Below are 22,184 nucleotides of genomic sequence, written 5' to 3' on the forward strand. Positions count from 1 at the left end.
CTAATAGCAGATCAAATCTTTTCTTATATCCTTTTTTGCTTAAGAAGAGATGCCGGGAAAAGAACTCGACAAATGCGATCCATGGTGGAGGGTATATAATATTCGGCGCGGCCGAACTTAGCACGCTTTTACTTGTCTCTTGTTAATTTAAAATTAGTTTCAATTCGTCAAAACAAAACAAAAATGTGTGCTTAAAAGATTTTTGTTTTGTCGGAGCGGAGCGTATTTTGAGATTGAAAATCGCACCGCTTCCGGTTCAAAAAATGTCCATTCCGGCAAGAATAAGCCTGCTCCGCCCCGCTTCGAATCCCTGGTTTAAGCATTGCAATATCAACCCCGTTGTTGTAAGAATATCCCATAGAATTCTGTACAGCTAAAAAAGTTGGGATATCTCCACAAGGTTACATTAATATAAATTTATATTTCTGGAATTGTATTTGTCATTTCGTGGCAGCCTAATGTTCAAACGTTAACAAACGTATTTGATATAAACCATAAGTGTTATAATAAAATGTCATGGAAAAACTGTTATATTTTAATGCGCAATAAAAATTATTATTGCATTAAAAGCCATTTATGTTATGAACATTTTCATTTATACACCATACATATGGTGTTGGGGGTACTGATTCTGTTGTCGTTTGGCTTCGCCCAGCAAAAATCATAGCTTGTGGGGGATAATTAAAATGGAATTGCAATGCCAATCTCCACCGTATTGTAGTCGTTGCTCAACAACGCACACCTTAGGGCCACTATTACGGATAATCAAGACCAGCAGTTAATTTTGGAAGAATCTCCTGGAAAGGTTTTGAATTATATTTAATTAACTTAATAGCTTTTAATTGTTTGCTTTAGTGGTGTACTAATATGTACGGTGATAATTAAAATGTTAATGACCATATTTCAATTAAGTCCGTTTAATGTGTGTGCATGGAGTACGAAGAATTTACTCTAGGCAATTTATTCAAAAACTCAGCACAATGTGCATGCTACACTACTACTAAATTTCCCATGAACATTCCATTAAGGAACTGGGGATACTTCTCTCATATCAATGAGTGCAGTTCCATTAAAGTTTAAGCTGAATGATAAGGTTCTTCTTTTTACCGAGACCAAACGGCGTGCCGCATAGCGGCACTACTTGATAGAGAAGTTTTAACATGGCGGAATACCTCACAAATGTAGCCAGCAATAGGGAGGGGATAACCATCGCTGAAAAATTTTTCTGACGGTCACGCCAGAATTTGGACCCAGGCGTTCGGCATTATAGTTGGACATGCTAACCTCTGCACCACGGCGGCATGCTGCATTATGAAAAAAGTTCAAAACCTAATATTAACAAGTAATAAAAAGTAAAATTGTGTTAAGTTTCACTGTTTCTATAACATGTGTCAAGTTCTATGCATGGTTTCTCATTATAGGTAGAAACTAAAAAAGGACTATGAAAGTTCAAACAATAAACGGATAAGACATTCTTCCTGTAAGTGACCACGAAGTCAAATCGAGAGATAGGTTTACATGAGAGCTATATTAGGTTGTGAAACGATTCGAGCCATACTTGGTTCTAATGTGACGGTCACAGAAAATCATCGTGCAAAACTTCAGAAAGTCGGATTAGAATAGCAATAGGAGTTTAAGAACTCATATCAATGGTTAAGTTTACCTAAACCGATAAGGTTCATTTGCAATCCCCAATGACCTTTTACAATAAAAAGAATCTGTGCAAAATTTATAAAGGGCACATATTCTTGCTCGTCTTGATATTCTTAGCCTATCTAGCCATATTCATCCGCCCGTCTGAATGCCTGTTGACATCACGAAAGCTTTCAAACTAATGGAGATACTCGCACACATACTTTATTTTAGTGTAAACTAGCTGACCCGGGCCCGCTCCGCTGCGCCTTCTTTTACTTTATATGGAACAAAAGTTTCCTTGGAATATTTATTTTCGACAATTAAAGAGTATATGCATATTGCGTGACTAACAGTATAACAATAGAAGTGCCTTTAACTGAATCCCGTATGAACTTTTTTAGACTACAAATTCGCTCGGAGGGTTTAATGACATTTAAATTTGGATGTTTTATGTACTCCATTCTTATAATATTTTATATCACCCGATGTTTGATTTAGGGGCGTTTTCGTGGATGCGGAGGTCTCCCAGACGCTTGGCCCTGAAAAAAATATCAGCATCCTGCTCTTCTCTCAAATAGATTTGCTTTAACCGTATATTGCCATTGGATAAAGGGGAGTTTATAGGATGAAAATTGGTTATCAAATTTGTTTTCTTATCTTAAATACCTTTCATTTAAGCCACTTATTGCCATGGTCAGTAAATTTGTACTCTTTGGGGGTATTTTGATACCAGATTCGAATTCTACTGCCAAATACCTTTATTTAAACCACATATCGCGATTGTCAGTAAATAATTGGTGTTTGTGGGGTGTAGCGGGGAAGAGGTAGACCCCCTGAAAATGTGTCCCGAAAGTGGGTATCAATTTTGTGCTCCACTCCACAATACCTTTCATTTGAGCCCCACATTGACATGTTCTGTAAATATATCAAATTTCGTGGTGTTTTAGTGTGTACTCCATTCTTAAAATACTTCATTTCAGTGCGATATTCTCAGATGTCTGATTTAGTGGGGTTTTCGGGGGAGAGGTGGTTCCCCAGATAGTTGGCCCTGAACAAATGTCAGCATCGTGCTCTTCTCTCAAATACCATTTATTTAAACCCCATATTGCCACTGGCTTAAGAGGAATTTACAGGATGAGGCGTTCCCCAAACACATGGCCCCAAAATAGGTTATCAAATTCGTTTTCTAATCCCAAATACTTTTCATTTGAGCCACATATTGGCACGGTTGAAAAATTTTTTCACTTTGGGGATGTTTGGGGAAAGGGGTGATGCCCTAAATACATGGTCCTACATTTATATATATTGCGATGGTCACTAAAATTTGCTGTTTGTGGGGTTTTTTGGGTATCATTTCTTGCGAAAATGGGTATCAATTCTTGCTCTACCCCCCAATACCTTTCATTTAAGCTGCACATTGACATGGTGGGTAAATATGCCCGATTTAGGGGTGTTTTGGGGATTGGGGTGGCCCCCAAACACTAAGCCCGGAAAATATATCAGCAACGTACTCTATTATCATATATCTATATATCATTTGTTTTAACCCCATATTGCCATTGCCATCAAAATTTGATTTCAAATTCGTTTTCAAATCTCATTTAAACTTTGGGGTAATGACCCTAAAAACTATGAATATTTAGTTCCATTCTCTTTAAGACCCAAATTCTCTTAGAGAGCAAATATGTCCTATTTGGGGATTGTTAAGGTATTGGGACGTCCGCGAGACAGTTGGCCCCAAATGTTGAAATCAGATACGTGGTCTACTCCCACATACCTTTAATTTGAGCCCTATATTTCCATAGTCGGCAAACATCACCGGCTTGGGGGTGTTTTGGGGGATGGGCGACCACTCAGTGAGTTGGCCTTGAAAATATATTTCGGATTCGTGTTCCACTTTAAAAGCCTCATATTGCAATTGTCAGAAAATAATTACTATTTAGGTGGTGTTGTGGGGGTGGGGTGGCCCCATAGACACTCTTCGCGAATATTGATATCAGATTCGTATTCTACATTCAAATACCTTTTATTTAAGCCCCATATTCCCATGGTCAGTAAATAAGTCCTGTTTGGGGGGTGTTTTGGGAAAGGGGTGGACCCCCAGAAACGTGGTCCCACATTTGGATATCAGATTCGTATTCTACTCGCAAATAACTTCCATTTGAGTCCCATATTGCCATGGTTGGTAAATATGTCCGATTTAGGGGTGTTTTGGAGCTTGGGGTCGTCCTCCAAACACTTGGTCCGACAATTAGATATCAGATACGTTTTCTTATCCTAAATACATTTCATTTGAGTCCCATATTATCGTGATTGGTCTAAATATATGTTTGGTAGGTTTTAGGGTGGGGCGGTCCCCCTAGGTACCCCATCCGAAATTTGGATACAAAATTTTTATTTTTAGGGTACTATTTAAGAGCACACAAAATTTCGCTTAAATCGCACCACCCATCTCCGAGATCTGGCGTTTCTGAAAATTAGGATAAGGGGGAGGGTCCGCCCTCCCTTCAGGTATCAAAATGTAGTACTCTATTTTCACCACGGGGTCATTATGCACCATCTGTGAAAATTTCAAGAAAATCGGTTCAGCCGTTTCTGAGTCTATGAGGAACACATAATCATACAAACAAACAATCGCAAATTAATTTTTATATATAAGACTAGCTGACCCGGGCCCGCTCCGCTGCGCCCTCTTTTGCTTTATATCGAACAAAAGTTTCCTTGGAATATTTATTTACGATAATTAAAGAGGTTTTAGTGAAATACCATGGTATATCGCTTGACTAACAATTTAACAATATAAGTGCCTTTTTCCGAATCCCATATGATCTTTATTGGTCTACGAATTTATGTTTGGATGTAAGGTGTACTCCATTCTTAAAATACTTCATTTCAGCCCGCTACTTTCATGATATCTGATTTAGGGGTGTTTTCGAGGGTGCGGTGGTCCCCCAGGCACTTGGCCCTGAAAAAATATCAGCATCGTGCTCTTTTTCCAAAAACCATAACACAATTGTGTTATTTTATTCCTGCAAATCAGAAAATCCCAGCATTTTTTCAACCAAAATAATTAAAATCATCTAAAAAAAAACATGTCTTTGCGTAATCTAATTCTTATGGGACAATGTGTGCCTTGCGTGAAACAAAATGCTTCCAAAATACGTATACGTCGCATGGAATTGGACAAGAATTTGAATATGTACTTCAAAAAAGACGAATTCTTCTTTGCCATGATCCAGAGAAAATGTGCAAAACCGGTGATATTGTTCTAATACGGGAATTGCCAGAGCGTTTAACACGTCTGATAACGCATAAAGTGGAAAAAGTTGTATATCCCCTGGGTGACATAACCGATCCAATTACCGGCAAATCTGTGGTCGTGGGCAAATACCGTGACCAAATCGAAGAAGCCAATCGTTTGTTTGGCAAATCTGAGAAGGCGTGGTCGCTTGGAAGGCAGTAAAGATTTCACACACGGCGAAACGTACATTAAATACCACGAGGATGGCAAGGATCAGCCTTTTGCTGTGTAAAATTGTGTGTAAAAGTTTATTAAATCCCAATTATGTTTATAGTGTTAATAAAACCAAATTATAAAGAATAAAAAAAAAAAAACATATTGCCATTGGTTTAGGGGAGTTTACACTATGAGGCGTGCCCCAAACACATGGCCCAAAATAGGATATCAAATTCGTTTTCTAATCTTAAATACCTTTCATTTGAGCCACATATTGGCATGATCGAAAAAAATTTTGCTTTGGGGTGTTTTGGGGAAGGGGTGATGCCCTAAATATATGGTCCTAAATTTGGATATCAAATTCGTATTCTACTCCCTTGTGGGGTTTTTTGCGAAAGGGGTTGACACCCAGAAAATTGGTCCCGAAAGTGGGTATCAATTCTTGCTCTACCCCCAATACCTTTCATTTAATCTCTACATTGACATGGTCGGTAAATATGGCCGATTTAGGGGTGTCTTGGGGATTGGGGTGGTCCCCCAAACACTAAGCCCGGAAAATATATCAGCAAGGTGCTCCATTCTCATATATCTATATATGATTTGTATGAACCCTATATTGCCATTGCCCTCAAAATTGGATATCAAATTCGTTTTCTAATCTCTTTTAAACTTTTTATTTCAAAAGTCAGCAAATATGTCCGGTTTGGGGTATTGGCCCTAAAAACTATAAATATTTAGTTTCACTCTCTTTAAGACCAAAATTGTCTTGGTTACCAAATACGTCCTATTTGAGGGTTGTTATGATGGTGGGACGTCCCCTAGACAGTTGGTCCCTATTGTTGATATCAGATGCGTGGTCTACTCCCAAATACCTTTAATTTGAGCCTCATATTTCCATAGTCGGCAAACATGACCAGCTTGGGGGATGGGCGGCCACTCAGTGAAATGGCCTTGTTATATATTGCATTCATGTTCCACACTAAAAATCCTCTTATTTGAGCCTCATAATGCAAAATCCAGCAAATACTTACTCTTTGGGTGGTGTTGTGGGGTGTGGTGGCCCGATAGACACTTTTCCCAAATATTGATATCAGATTCGTGCTTTACTCCCAAAGACCTTCCATTTGAGCCCAATATGGCTATGTTCGTAAATTTATCCCCTTTGGGGAATGTTTTTGGGGAGAGGCGGCCCCTCAAACACTTGGTCCCATATTTGGATATAATATTCTAATTCTACACTCAAATTCCTTTTATTTAAGCCCCATATTCCCATGGTCAGTAAATAAGTCCTGTTTGAGGGGTGTTTTGGGGAAGGGGTGGACCCCAGAAACGTGGTCTCACATTTGGATATCAGATTCGTATTATTCTCGCAAATACCTTTCATTTGAGTCCCATATTGCAATGGTCGGTAAATATGTCCGATTTAGGGGTGTTTTGGGGCTTGGTGTGGTCCCCCTAGCACTTGGTCCGACAATTGGATATCAGATACGTTTTACTTTTTAGGGTACTATATGAGAGCACACAAAATTTCGCTTAAATCGCACCACCCATCTCCGTTTCTGAAAATAAGGGTAAGGGAGAGGGTCTAAATAAATATTTCTTATTAGTGTAGGTCGGTTGGTATTGTAAATGGGCCATATCGGTCCATGTTTTGATACAGCTCCCATATAAATCGGTCTCTCTATTTTACTTCTTGTTTTTATACCCTCCACCTTAAGATGGGGGGTATACTAATTTCGTCATTCATTTCATATTCGTCTGAGACCCCATAAAGTATATATATTCTTGATCGTCGAGACATTTTAAGTCCATCTAGCCATGCCCGTCCGTCCGTCCGCCTGTCTGTCGAGAGCACGCTAACCTCCGAAGGAGTAAAGGTAGACACTTGAAATTTTGCACAAATATTTCTTATAAGTGTAGGTCGGTTGGTATTGTAAATGGGCCATATCGGTCCATGTTTTGGTATAGCTGCCATATGAACCGATCTTGGATCTTAACTTCTCAAGCCTCTAGAGGACGCAATTCTTATGCGATTTTATAGAAATTTTGTACAACAACTTTTCCCATGACTTTCAACGTACATGTCCAATATGGTCTTAATCGATCTATAGCCTGATACAGCTCCCATGTAAGCCGATCTTTCGATTATGCTTCTTAAGCCCCTACAAGGCGCAATTCTTATCCGAAGAAACTTTTCTGAAATTGTGGGACTATTTGTTAACCGTTTAATTTTTTCACGTCATTAGAAAGCTTACAAAAATTCTACGAGTTTTAAACAAGTTAAAAGGCATTAAATTCGGCCGGGCCGAACTTTGGATACCCACCACCTAGGGTGTATAGGTAAACCCCTTATCGTCACAATCCGGTGAAAACTGGATAACTTATGCACTCAAATTCGACACGGACATTGAGTGGTATAATAAATCTGGACCGATATGGACCAATTCAAACAAAGATGTAGTCATCATCCTATTTTATTATAACTCCAATACTATATCCGTAGTATATATAATATATATATCTTAATAGGGGCTGGTCGCGATCATATATTTTATTCAGGTCCCGAGAACTCATATACAAGTCACATTTTTAGACAATAAATCTTCTTTTTATGGAATTAAGACCCAAAATTGCAAGACCGCTCTAAATGACAGCTATATCAATATAGTCCGATCTAACTCATACTTGGGTCGGATGTCAGGAGGCTTAATACAACTCACTATTTCAAATTTCAATGAAATCGGGTTATAAATAAAGCTTTTTTGAGCTTCAGACCCTTAATCGGCATATCGGTCTATATGACAGCTATATCTAAATACAGTCCGATCTTTACCATATTTGGGTCAGATGGCGGGCGGGTGGCTTAAAACAGCTCACTGATTAAAATTTCAGAGAAATCGGGTAATAAATGCAGCTTTTATTGGCCTTAGAGCCTTAACCGGCAGATCGGTCTATATGGCAGCTATATCTAATTATAGTCCGATCTGAACCTTACTTGGGCCAAAGACCTACAACTAGTCACTGTTTTAAATTTCAAAAAAATATAAAGTAAAGCATTTATGGGTATTAGTTCATTTACCGGCTGATCGGTCTATATATCAGCTATATCCAAATATGGTCCGATTTTGACTGTTCAAGAACTTAACCAGCGTGCATCAAAAAAACGTATCTGTGCCAAATTTCAGTTCAGTATCTCAATTTTTGAAGGCTGTAGAGTGATTACAACAGACGGACGGACATACGAATAGATGGACAAACACACGGACATCGTTAAATCATCTTAGAATTTTTTTTAGCGCATCTACATTCCTACAAAAATCCCGATTTGACCAACCAATTTATATGTGAAGTCCGCCCCAAAATTTAAATTTTAGAAATTCCATTTTTTTCTCAAATTTTGATACTGCAAATCACCGATTCCCAAGTTCTTTACACTTTAAAGTAGCTTCACGCAACTTGAAAATAACTGCAAAAGGTTTCTTCATCCTAGCCATAAACATGAGAGAAAAAGCTTATTATACTCTCCACCATAAGATGGGGGGTATACTAATTTCGTCATTCTGTTTGTAACTACTCGAAATATTCGTCTGAGACCCCATAAAGTATATATATTCTTGATCGTCGCGACATTTTATGTCGATCTAGCCATGTCCGTCCGTCTGTCCGTCTGTCTGTCGAAAGCACGCTAACCTCCGAAGGAGTAAAACTAGCCGCTTGAAATTTTGCACAAATACTTCTTATTAGTGTAGGTCGGTTGGTATTGTAAATGGGCCATATCGGTCCATGTTTTGATATAGCTGCCATATAAACCGATCTTGGGTCTTGATTTCTTGAGCCTCTAGAGTGCGCAATTCTTATCCGATTGAAATAAAATTTTGCACGACGTGTTTTGTTATGATATCCAATAAATGTGCCAAGTACGGTTCAAATCGGTTCATAACCTGATATAGCTGCCATATCAACCGATCTTGGGTCTTGACTTCTTGAGCCTCTAGAGTGCGCAATTCTTATCCGATTGGAATGAAATTTTTCACGACGAGTTTTGTTATGATATCCAACAACTGTGCCAAGTATGGTTCAAATCGGTCCATAACCTGATATGGCTGACATATAAACCGATCTGGGATCTTGACTTCTTGAGCCTCTAGAGGTCGCAATTATTATCCGATTTGCCTGAAATTATGTACTACGGATCCTCTTATGACCATCAACATACGTGTTTATTATGATCTGAATCGGTCTATAGCCCGATACAGCTCCCATATAAATTGATCTCTCTATTTTACTTCTTGTTTTTATACCCTCCACCATAAGATGGGGGGTATACTAATTTCGTCATTCTGTTTGTAACTACTCGAAATATTCGTCTGAGACCCCATAAAGTATATATATTCTTGATCGTCGCGACATTTTATATCGATCTAGCCATGTCCGTCCGTCTGTCCGTCCGTCCGTCCGTCTGTCCGTCCGTCCGTCCGTCTGTCTGTCGAAAGCACGCTAACATCCGAAGGAGTAAAGCTAGCCGCTTGAAATTTTGCACAAATACTTCTTATTAGTATAGGTCGGTTGGTATTGTAAATGGGCCATATCGGTCCATGTTTTGATATAGCTGCCATATAAACCGATCTTGGGTCTTGACTTCTTGAGCATCTAGAGTGCGCAATTCTTATCCGATTGGAATGAAATTTTGTACGACGTGTTTTGTTACGATATCCAACAACTGTGCCAAGTATAGTTCAAATCGGTCCATAACCTGATATAGCTGCCATATAAACCGATCTTGGGTCTTGACTTCTTGAGCCTCTAAAGGGCGCAATTCTTATCCGATTTGACTGAAAATTTTGCACATTGTGTTTTGATATCACTTCCTACAACTGCGCTAAGTATGGTTTATATCGGTCTAAGTTTTGATATAGCTGCCATATAAACCGATCTTGGGTCTTGACTTCTTGAGCATCTAGAGTGCGCAATTCTTATCCGATTGGAATGAAATTTTGCACGACGTGTTTTGTTATGAAACCCAACAGCTTGGCTAAGTATGGCTTAAATCGGTTCATAACCTGATATAGCTGCCATATAAACCCATCTTGGGTCTTGACTTCTTGAGCCTCTAGAGGGCACAATTCTAATCCGATTTGAATGAATTTTTGCACGACGTGTTTTGTTATGATATCCAACAACTGTGCCAAGTATGGTTCAAATCGGTTCATAACCTGATATAGCTGCCATATAAACCGATCTTGGGTCTTGACTTCTTGAGCCTCTAGAGTGCGCAATTCTTATCCATAACCTGATATAGCTGTCATATAAACAGATCTGGGGATTTGACTTCTTGAGCTTCTAGGGGGGCGCAATTCCTATCCGATTTGGCTAAAATTTTGTATGAAGTATTTTATTTTTACTTTCAACAACTGTGCCAAGTATGGTTCAAATCGGTTCATAACCTCATATAGCTGTCATATAAACAGATCTGGTGTCTTGACTTCTTGAGCTGCTAGAGGGCGCAATTCCTATCCCATTTGGCTGAAATTTTGCATGACGTATTTTATTCATACTTTCAACAACTCTGTCAAATAAGGATCAAATCGGTTCATAGCCTGATTTAGCTGCCATATAAACCGATCTGGGATCTTGACTACTTCTTGATCTTGACCTCTAGAGGTCGCATTTATTATCTTATTTGCCTGAAATTTTGTACGACGGATCCTCCCATGACCATCAACATATGCGTTTTTTTATGGACTGAATCGGTCTATAGCCTAATACAGCTCCCATATAAATCGATCTCTCTATTTTACTTCTTGAGCCTCCAACGGGCGCAATTCTTATTCGAATTGGCTGACATTTTACACAGGTTTCCAACATATAATTTAATTGTGGTCCAAACCGGACCATATCTTGATAATGCCCTAATAGGGAAAGAAAAATTTTTCCTATATCCTTTTTTGCCAAAGAAGAGATGCCGGGAAAAGAACTCGACAAATGGGATCCATGGTGGAGGGTATATAAGATTCGGCCCGGCCGAACTTAGCACGCTTTTACTTGTTTACTATAAAGGCTCATTTTATAGAGGTTTGTAGATTATTATGGCCACATCGAACGCTATTAATAACATATTAGATCATTTCTTATGTTCTATACCCTCCACCATAAGATGGGGGGTATACTAATATCGTCATTCTGTTTGTAACTACTCGAAATATTCGTCCTGAGACCCCATAAAGTATATATGTTCTTGATCGTCGCGACATTTTATGTCAATCTAGCCATGTCCGTCCGTCTGTCCGTCCGTCCGTCTGTCTGTCGAAAGCACGCTAACTTCCGAAGGAGTAAAGCTAGCCGCTTGAAATTTTGCACAAATACTTCTTATTAGTGTAGGTCGGTTAGTATTGTAAATTGGTCATATCGGTCCATAACTTGATATAGCTGCCATATAAACCGATCTTGGGTCTTGACTTCTTGAGCCTCTAGAGTGCGCAATTCTTATCCGATTGGAATGAAATTTTGCACGACGTGTTTTGTTATTATATCCAAGAACTGTGCCAAGTATGGCTCAAATCGGTTCATAACGTGATATAGCTGCCATATAAACCGATCTTGGGTCTTGACTTCTTGAGCCTCTAGAGTGCGCAATTCTTATCCGATTGGAATGAAATTTTTCACGACGAGTTTTGTTATGATATCCAATAAATGTGCCAAGTATGGTTCAAATCGGTCCATAACCTGATATATCTGCCATATAAACCGATCTTGGGTCTTGACTTCTTGAGCCTCCAGACGTATTTTATTCTTACTTTCACCAACTGTGTCAAATATGGTTCAAGTCGGTTAATAACCTGATATAGCTGTCATATAAACCGATCTGGGATCTTGACTTCTTGAGCCTCTAGAGGTCGCAATTATTATCCGATTTGCCTGAAATTTTGAATTTGGAAATTTCGGATCCTCTCATGACCATCAACATACGTGTTTATTATGATCTAAATCGGTCTATAGCCCGATACAGCTCCCATATAAGTCGATCTCTCTATTTTACTTCTTTAGCCCCCAAAGGGCGCAATTCTTATTTGAATTGGCTGACATTTTACACAGGTCTCCAACATGTAATAATATAATAATAGCAGAGCAAATCTTTTCTTATATCCTTTTTTGGCTAAGAAGAGATGCCGGGAGAAGAACTCGGCAAATGCGATCCATGGTGGAGGGTATGTAAGATTCGGCCCGGCCGAACTTAGCACGCTTTTACTTGTTATTCTTTGAAGCACCAATTTATCTATGAACTGTGAAAAACTCATGGCGATATCTTTATTCGTTTCGATTTTATAGCTCCTGAAACTTTCACGCCATTTTTAAAAACAAATTTATTTAATTCATTAATTTTTTTTTTCGATTTTACCCCATCAATATAATCCATTTTCGGACTTTTTTTCAGAATTTTTAGAAATCAAAAATATTTACATGTTCATTGTTGTTGTGAGTGTGTTTTTGGCGTTTGCAAGGACATCTGAAGCAAAACATGTTTCTTACAATTTTTGATTTCTAGCCCGCATAACTTTTGTCTGAAGAATCGGATTTCAAAACGTGATGCACTTGCATAATTGTAATTTTGTAAGCAATCCAAAAACATATTTTGAAAGGTATTTCAGAGGACTATTTCAATAAATAAATTACGTGAAAAAATTATCCCCTTACCCTAATTTTCAAAAACGCCAGATCTCGGAGATGGTGGTGCGATTTAAGCGAAACTTTGTGTGCTTTCATATAGTACCCTAAATATAAATATTTGTTATCCAACTTTCGGATGGGGTACAAGGATGGGGCAGCCTAAAACCTACCAAATATATATTTAGACTAATCACGACAAATTAAAGGTATTTAGGATAATAAAAGGTATCTGATATCCAATTGTCGAACCAAGTGCTAGGAGGACCACCCCAAACCCAAAATCCCCTAAATCGGACATATTTACCGACCATGGCAATATGGGACTCAAATGGAAGGTATTTGCGAGTAGAATACGAATCTGATATCCAAATGTGGGACCACGTTTCTGGGGGTCCACCCCTTCCCCAAAACACGCCCCCAACAGGACTTATTTACTGACCATGGGAATATGGGTCTTAAATAAAAGGTATTTGAACGTAGAATACGAATCTGATATCAATATTTGGGAGAAGTGTCTATGGGGCCATCCCTCCCCCACAACACCACCCAAATAGTAAGTATTTTCTGGCTATTGCAATATGAGGCTCAAATATGAGGCTTTTAGAGTGGAACACGAATCCGAAATAACTCACTCCAACTCACTGAGTGGCCGCCAATCCCCCAAAACACCCCCAAGCCGGTGATGTTTGCCGACTATGAAAATATGGAGCTCAAATTAAAGGTATATGGGAGTAGACCACGTATCTGATATCAACATTTGGGGTCATCTGTCTAGCGGACGTCCCACAACCATAACAACCCCCAAATAGGACGTTTTGATAAATGGTATTTGAGAGAAGAGCAAGATGCTGATATTTTTTCAGGGCCAAGTATCTGGGAGACCACCTCTCCCCCGAAAACACCACTAAATCAGACATCATGAGAATATCGAACTGAAATGAAGTATTTTAAGAGTGGAGTACACTTTACATCCAAACTTACATTCGTAGACCAATAAACATCATATGGGATTCAGATAAAGGTACTTATATTGTCAAACTGTTAGTCAAGCGATATATTGGGTTGCCCAAAAAGTAATTGTCGGTAATATAGTAGTATATAGTCGGCATTGACAAATTTTTTCAACGGCTTGTGACTCTGTAATTGCATTCTTTCTTCTGTCAGTTATCAGCTGTTACTTTTAGCTTGCTTTAGAAAAAAGTGCGCGAAATTTTGTTTACATTTGTTTGTTTGGCGTCAATTTTAATATGGGTACCACATGTATTGAAAGAAATTCATTTAACAAACCGAATCAACGCTTGTGATATGCACCTTAAACGCAATGAATTCGATCCGTTTTTTAAAACGAATCATAACTGGAGATGAAAAATGGATTGTTTACAACAACGTTAGTCGAAAACGATCATGGTCCAAGCATGGTGAACCAGCTCAAACCACTTCAAAGGCTGATATCCACCAAAAGAAGGTTATGCTATCTGTTTAGTGGGATTGGAAGGGTGTGGTATATTTTGAGCTGCTTCTAAGGAACCAAACGATTAATTCGGATGTTTACTGTCAACAATTGGACAAATTGAATACAGCCATCAAGAAGAAGCGACCAGAATTGGTCAATCGTAAAGGTGGCATATTCCACCAGGACAACGCTAGACCGCACTCATTTTTGGTCACTCGCCAGAAACTGAGTGAGCTTGGCTGGGAACTTTTGATGCATCCACCATATAGCCCTGACCTTGCACCATCAGACTACCATTTATTTGATCTTTGCAGAACTCCTTAAATGGTAAAACTTTCGGCAATGATGAGGCTATAAAATCGCACTTGGTTCAGTTTTTTTGCAGATAAAGGCCAGAAATTCTATGAGCGTGGGAATACTAAATTTGCAGGAAGATGGCAAAAGGTTATCGAAAACAAGTAAAAGCGTGCTAAGTTCGGCCGGGCCGAATCTTATATACCCTCCACCATGGATCGCATTTGTCGAGTTCTTTTCCCGGCATCTCTCTTAGGCAAAACAGGATATAAGAAAAGATTTGCCCTGCTATTAGAGCGATATCAAGATATGCTCCAGTTTGGACCACAATTAAATTATATGTTGGAGACCTGTATAAAATGTCAGCCAATTCGAATAAGAATTGCGCTCTTTGTGAGCTCAAAAAGCAAAATAGAGACATCGATTTATATGGGAGCTGTATCGGGCTATGGACCGATTCAGACCATAATAAACACGTATGTTGATGGTCATGAAAGAATCCGTCGTACAAAATTTCAGGCAAATCGGATAATAATTGCGACCTCTAGAGGCTCAAGAAGTCAAGATCCCAGATCGGTTTATATAGCAGCTATATCAGGTTATGGACCGATTTGAACCATATTTGGCACAGTTGTTGGATATCATAACAAAATACTACGTGCCAAAATTCATTCAAATCGGATAGGAATTGCGCCCTATCAAGAAGTCAAGACCCAAGATCGGTTTATATGACAGCTATATAAGGTTATGGACCGATGTGAACCATACTTGATACAGTTATTCGATATCATAACAAAACACGTCGTGCAAAATTTCATTCCAATCGGATAAGAATTGTGCACTCTAGAGGCTCAAGAAGTCAAGACCCCAGATCGGTTTATATGGCAGCTATATCAGGTTATGGACCGATTTGAACCATACTTGGCACAGTTGTTGGATATAATAACGAAATACGTCGTGCAAAATTTCATTCCAATCGGATAAGAATTGCGCCTTCTAGAGGCTCAAGAAATCAAGACCCAAGATCGGTTTATATGGCAGCTATATCAGGTTGTGAACCGATTTGAACCATACTTGGCACAGGTGTTGGATATAATAACGAAACATGTCGTGCAAAATTTCATTCATGTCGGATAAGAATTGCGCACTCTAGAGGCTCAAGAAGTCAAGACCCAAGATCGGTTTATATGGCAGGTATATCAAAACATGGACGGATATGGCCCATTTACAATACCAACCGACCTACACTAATAAGAAGTATTTGTGCCAAATTTCAAGTGGCTAGCTATATATATTTGATTATATATATATTTGATTAAAGTTCATTCTAAGTTTTATTAAAAATGCATTTACTTTCTTTTAAAAAATCCGCAATTACTTTTTAGGCAACCTAATTATAGTTTTTAGGGCCAATACCCCAAACCGGACATGTTTGTTGACTTTTGCAGTAAGGAGTTTAAGTGAGATTAGAAAACGAATTTGATATCCAATTTTGAACCAATATCAATATGGGGTTCAAATAAATGATATATAGATATATGAGTATAGAGCACGTTGCTGATATATTTTCCGGTCTTAATGTTTGTCTGTAAACTCCTCTTAAGCCAATGGCAATATGGGGTTTAAATAAATGGTATTTGAGAGAAGAGCACGATGCTGATATTGTTTCAGGGCCAAGTATTTGGGGACCACCTCTCCCCCGAAAACACCACTAGATCAGGCATTATGATCAATCGTAGATCAATAAAGATCATATGGGATTATATTGTTATTGTTACATTGTTATTGTTATATTATATTGTTAAACTGTTAGTCAAGCGATATACTATTTTCGTAATAGTATATCGAAAATAAATATTCCAAGGAAACTTTTTTTCCATATATAGTAAAAAAAGGCGCAGGGGAGCGGGCCCGGGTCAGCTAGTCTCATATATATTGTAAAAATATATTTGTGTTTGTTTTGTAGGTTTGTTTGTTTGTATGTTTGTGTGTTCCTTATAGACTCAGAAACGGAGGAAACGATTTTCTTGAAATTTTCACAGATGGTGCATAATGACCCCGTGTTGAAAATAGGGTGCTAAATTTTTTGATATCTGAAGGGGGGCGGACCCTCCCCCTTACCCTAATTTTCAGAAACGCCAGATCCCGGAGATGTGTGGTGCGATTTAAGCGAAATAAAAATTTGATATCGAAATTTCGGGTGGGGTACCTAGGGGTGCTGCCCCACCCTAAAACCTACCAAACATATATTTAGGCCAATCACGACAATATGAGACTCAAATGAAAGGCATTTAGGGTAAGAAAACGTATCTGATGTCCAATTGTCGGACCAAGTGTTTAGGGGACCACCCAAACCCCAAAACACCCCTAAATCGGACATATTTACCGACCATGGCAATATGGGACTCAAATGAAAGGTATTTGCAAGCAGAATACGAATCTGATATCCAAATGTGGGACCACGTTTCTGGGGGTCCACCCCTTCTCCAAAGCACTCCCCAAACAAGACTTATTTACTGACCATGGGAATATGGGACTCAAATAAAAGGTATTTGAGTGTAGAATTAGAATGTGATATCCAAATATTGGACCAAGTGTTTGGGGGCCTGCCTCTCCCCAAAATCATCCCCCAAAGGGGACAAATTTACGACCATAGCCATATGAGGCTCAAATGAAAGGTCTTTGGGAGTAAAGCACGAATCTGACACCAATATTCGGGAAAAGTCCCCATGGGGCCACCCCACCCCCAAAACACCACCCAAATAGTAAGTATTTGCAAACTTTTGCAATATGAGGCTCCAATAAGAGGGTTTTTAGAGAAGAACACGAATCCGACATATATTTTCAAGGCCAACTCACTGAGTGGCCGCCCATCCCACAAAACACCCCCAAGCCGGTCATGTTTGCCGACTATGGAAATATGGGGCTCAAATTAAAGGTATGTTGGAGTAGACCACGTATCTGATATCAACATTAGGGGCCAACTGTCTAGCGGACGTCCCACCACCATAACAACCCTCAAATAGGACGTATTTGCTTACCAAGACAATTTCGATCTTAAAGAGAGTGGAACTAAATATTCATAGTTTTTAGGGCCAATACCCCAAACCGGACATATTTGCTGACTTTTGCAATAAGGAGTTTATGTGAGATCATAAAACGAATTTGATATCCAATTTTGAGGCCAATAGAGCGCGTTGCTAATATATTCCCAAAACAGCCCTAAATCGGGCATATTTACCGACAAACGTGGAGTTTAAATGAAAGGTATTGGGGAGTAAAGCAAGAATTTAAACCCACTTCCGGGACCAATTTTCTGGGGTCTACCCCTTTCCCAAAATACCCCACAAACAGCATTTTTTTAGTGACCATCGCAATACGGGGCTCTAATAAAGGTATTTGGGAGTAGAATACTAATTTGATATCCAAATGTAGGACTATGTATTTTGGGCATCACCCCCAAAGGTAAAAAATTTTTCGTCCATGCCAATATGTGGGTCAAATGAAACGTATTTGAGATTAGAAAACGAATTTGATAACCAATTTTGGGGCCGTGTGTTTGGGGGACGCCTCATCCTGTAAACTCTTCTTAAGCCAATGGCAATATGGCTTAAGAAGGCCAAGTATCTGGGGGACCATCTCTCCCCGGAAAACACCACTAAATCAGACATCATGAGAATATCGGGCTGAAATGAAATATTTTAAGAATGGAGTACACCTTACATCCAAACTTAAATTCCTAGACCAATTAAGATCATATGGGATTCAGATAAAGGCACTTATATTGTTTAACTGTTAGTCAAGTTAGCATGGTATTTCACTAAAAGATCTTTAATTGTCAAAAGTAGAAGAAGGCCCATATAAAGTAGAAGAAGGCGCAGCGGAGCGGGCCCGGGTTAGCTAGTATGTTTTAAAAAGCGTTCGAAATGGCCAAAATAATGTACAAGCCTTGCTCAGTAGACGTGTTTAGAACTTGGGAATCAGCGCTTTGCGATTTGAGGCATTAGAGGGGGGAAAATGTTTTTCTAAAAATTATCAATTATGGGACGGCATTGAAATATATTGATTGGTCATATTGGGACTTTCGCAGCATTATTCGCATCTACATTTAAACCTCTTTAAAATATAAACAAGTAAAAGCTTGCTAAGTTCGGCCGCGCCGAATCTTGGGAACCCACCACCAAGGATTATTCTAAAAATGTATACTAAATAAATTTAGTTGAAGGGCATAATTTTATTTTACATACCAAACTTCTTTCAAACCAATAAATATTAAAGCTTCTAGGAACCGAACCAGAATGATCGAGAGACTGGTTTACATGGGAGCTATATGAGGTAATAGACTGATTTGGACTCTATTTGGTACGTTTGTTGGAATTCATTATAGAACACCGTATGCAAAATTTCATCGGAAGCAAAGTTGTTAGAAGTCATAACAGAACAATACAGCCAAATCGGACAAAATTTGTGGCTTCCATGGGCTCAAGAAGTCAAATCGGGAAATCGGTTTATATGCGAGCTATATCCAAATCTGAACCGATATGGCACACTTGCAATCTCCATCGACCTACATTAATATTAGGTATCTGTGCAAAATTTAAAGGGCTTGATTTATGCGTTCGACCGCTATGGTGATTTCGACAGACGGACAAGGCTAGTTCGACTAAGAATGTCGAGACGATCTGGAATATATATACTATATGCGGTCTTAGACGAATATTTCGATGCGTACAAACGCAATGATTAGATTAACATACTCCCATCCAATGGTGGTGGGTATAAAAAAGTTATAAAGGAAATAATGATATTACACTTTGCACACGATAGGCGACGATAGGAAACCTGGAAGGAATGGAAGAGGAATGGATGGACCAGAAAGGGCCCCCACATTGTGAACCCAGGGAGATTTGTTTTAGTCTGCCTGACTATAATACGAGGCTATTACAGAAAGGTATCATAACGGGGCACATAGGACTACGAGCTCACTTATTCAAAATCAGTGCGGCAAGTTATAGCATGTGGGGAAGGCGATTGAAGACATTGAAGAACATCAATAAAAGATCTATGGAAGGAGAGTACACTTTTTACCCTCAAATTGGTATAGACACAGAAGGATCCGAGGATCTTTGAAAATGTGGTATCCCAAGTTGTGGCTTTGAAATATGATTTTCAAGGCAGATAATCAATACAAAACAAGTAAAAGCGTGCCAAGTTCGGCCGGGCCGAATCTTACATAAATTTCACAATGGATTGCATTTCTCGAGTTCTTTTCCCGTCATCTCTTCTTACGCAAAACAAGTAAACAGGCGTTAAGTTCGGCCGGGCCGAACTTTGGATACCCACCACCTCGGATATATATGTGAACCAACTTTCTTCAAAATACGGTGCAAAATTCATACCTTATGCCCCATAGCAGCTATATCAATATATGTTCCGATTTGGACCAGATACTAATAAGTAAAAGTTATTGTTCAATTGTATATAACAAAATATTGGTCTTTTTTGTAGTTATCTCTAAAAATAAACCGATCTGAACTATATACGACACGGATGTCGAAGAGCATAACATAAGTCAGTATGTCAAATTTAAGTGCAATCGGATTAAAAATGCGCCTTTTATGGGGCCAAGACTTCAAATCGAGAGATCGGTTTTTATGGCAGCTATATGCAAATGTTGATCGATCTAGACCAAATTGCAGAAATATGTGGAGGGGCTTAACATAACTCTTTGTCCCAAATTTCGGCAACATAGGACAATAAATGCGCTTTTTATGACCCCAAAACCTAAAACCGAGAGATCGGTCTATATGTCAGCTATATCCAAATCTGGACCAATCTGAGCCAAATTGACGGAGGATGTTGAACGGCCTAATACAACTCACTGTTCCAAATGTTCGCAAAATCGGATAATAAATGTGGCTTTTATGGGCCTAAGACCCTAAATCGGAGGACCGGTCTATATGGCAGCTATATCCAAATCTGCACCGATCTGGGCCAAATTGACGAAAGAAGTCGTAGGGCCTAATACAAATTTCAGTGAAATCGGATAATAAATGTGACTTTAAGGGGCCTATGACCCTTAATCGGAGGATCGGTCTATATGGCAGCTATATCCAAATCTAAACCGATCTGCGCCAAATTGACGGAGGATGTTGAAGGGCCTAACGCAACTCACTGTCCCGAATTTCAGCAAAATCGGATAATAAATGTGGCTTTTATGGGTCTAAGACCCTAAATCGGAGGACCGGTCTATAGGGCAGCTATATCCAAATCTGAACCGATCTGAGCTATATTGACGGAGAATGTCGAAGGGCCTAACACAACCCACTGTCCCAAATTTCAGTGAAATCGGATAATAAATGTGGCTTTTATGGGCCTAAGACCCTAAATCGGAGGATCGGTCTATATGGCAGCTATATCCAAATCTGAACCGATCTGAGCCATATTGACGAAAGAAGTCGTAGGGCCTAATACAAATTTCAGTGAAATCGGATAATAAATGTGACTTTAAGGGGCCTATGACCCTTAATCGGAGGATCGGTCTATATGGCAGCTATATCCAAATCTAAACCGATCTGCGCCAAATTGACGGAGGATGTTGAAGGGCCTAACGCAACTCACTGTCCCGAATTTTAGCAAAATCGGACAATAAATGTGACTTTTATGGGTCTAAGACCCTAAATCGGAGGATCGGTCTATATGGCAGCTATATCCAAATCTGAACCGATCTGAGCCATATTGACGGAAGATGTCGAAGGGCCTAAGACAACTTACTGTCCCGAAATTCAGCAAAATCGGATAATAAATGTGACTTTTATGGGTCTAAGACCCTAAATCGGAGGATCGGTCTATATGGCAGCTATATCCAAATCTGAACCGATCTGAGCCATATTGACGGAAGATGTCGAAGGGTCTAAGACAACTCACTGTCCCGAATTTCAGCAAAATCGGATAATAAATGTGGCTTTTATGGGCCTAAGACCCTAAATCGGAGGATCGGTCTATATGGCAGCTATATCCAAATCTAAACCGATCTGCGCCAAATTGACGGAGGATGTTGAAGGGCCTAACGCAACTCACTGTCCCGAATTTCAGCAAAATCGGATAATAAATGTGGCTTTTATGGGTCTAAGACCCTAAATCGGAGGACCGGTCTATAGGGCAGCTATATCCAAATCTGAACCGACCTGAGCTATATTGACGGAGAATGTCGAAGGGCCTAACACAACCCACTGTCCCAAATTTCAGTGAAATCGGATAATAAATGTGGCTTTTATGGGCCTAAGACCCTAAATCGGAGGATCGGTCTATATGGCAGCTATATCCAAATCTGAACCGATCTGAGCCATATTGACGAAAGAAGTCGTAGGGCCTAATACAAATTTCAGTGAAATCGGATAATAAATGTGACTTTAAGGGGCCTATGACCCTTAATCGGAGGATCGGTCTATATGGCAGCTATATCCAAATCTAAACCGATCTGCGCCAAATTGACGAAGGATGTCGAAGGGCCTAACGCAACTCACTGTCCTGAATTTCAGCAAAATCGGATAATAAATGTGGCTTTTATGGGCCTAAGAACCTAAATCGGAGGACCGGTCTATATGGCAGCTATATCCAAATCTCCACCGATCTGGGCCAAATTGACGAAAGAAGTCGTAGAGCCTAACACAACTCACT

General features: G+C 39.3%; 1 pseudogene; it reads left to right on the top strand.

The window, feature by feature from the left end:
* The first annotated feature begins 4,669 nt into the window (after positions 1 to 4,669).
* On the top strand, positions 4,670 to 5,242 carry LOC106094853 (small ribosomal subunit protein uS17m-like; annotated as a pseudogene).
* Positions 5,243 to 22,184: the final 16,942 nt, after the last annotated feature.

Source organism: Stomoxys calcitrans, chromosome 3 (assembly GCF_963082655.1).
Source record: "Stomoxys calcitrans chromosome 3, idStoCalc2.1, whole genome shotgun sequence".
Classification (NCBI taxonomy): domain Eukaryota; kingdom Metazoa; phylum Arthropoda; class Insecta; order Diptera; family Muscidae; genus Stomoxys; species Stomoxys calcitrans.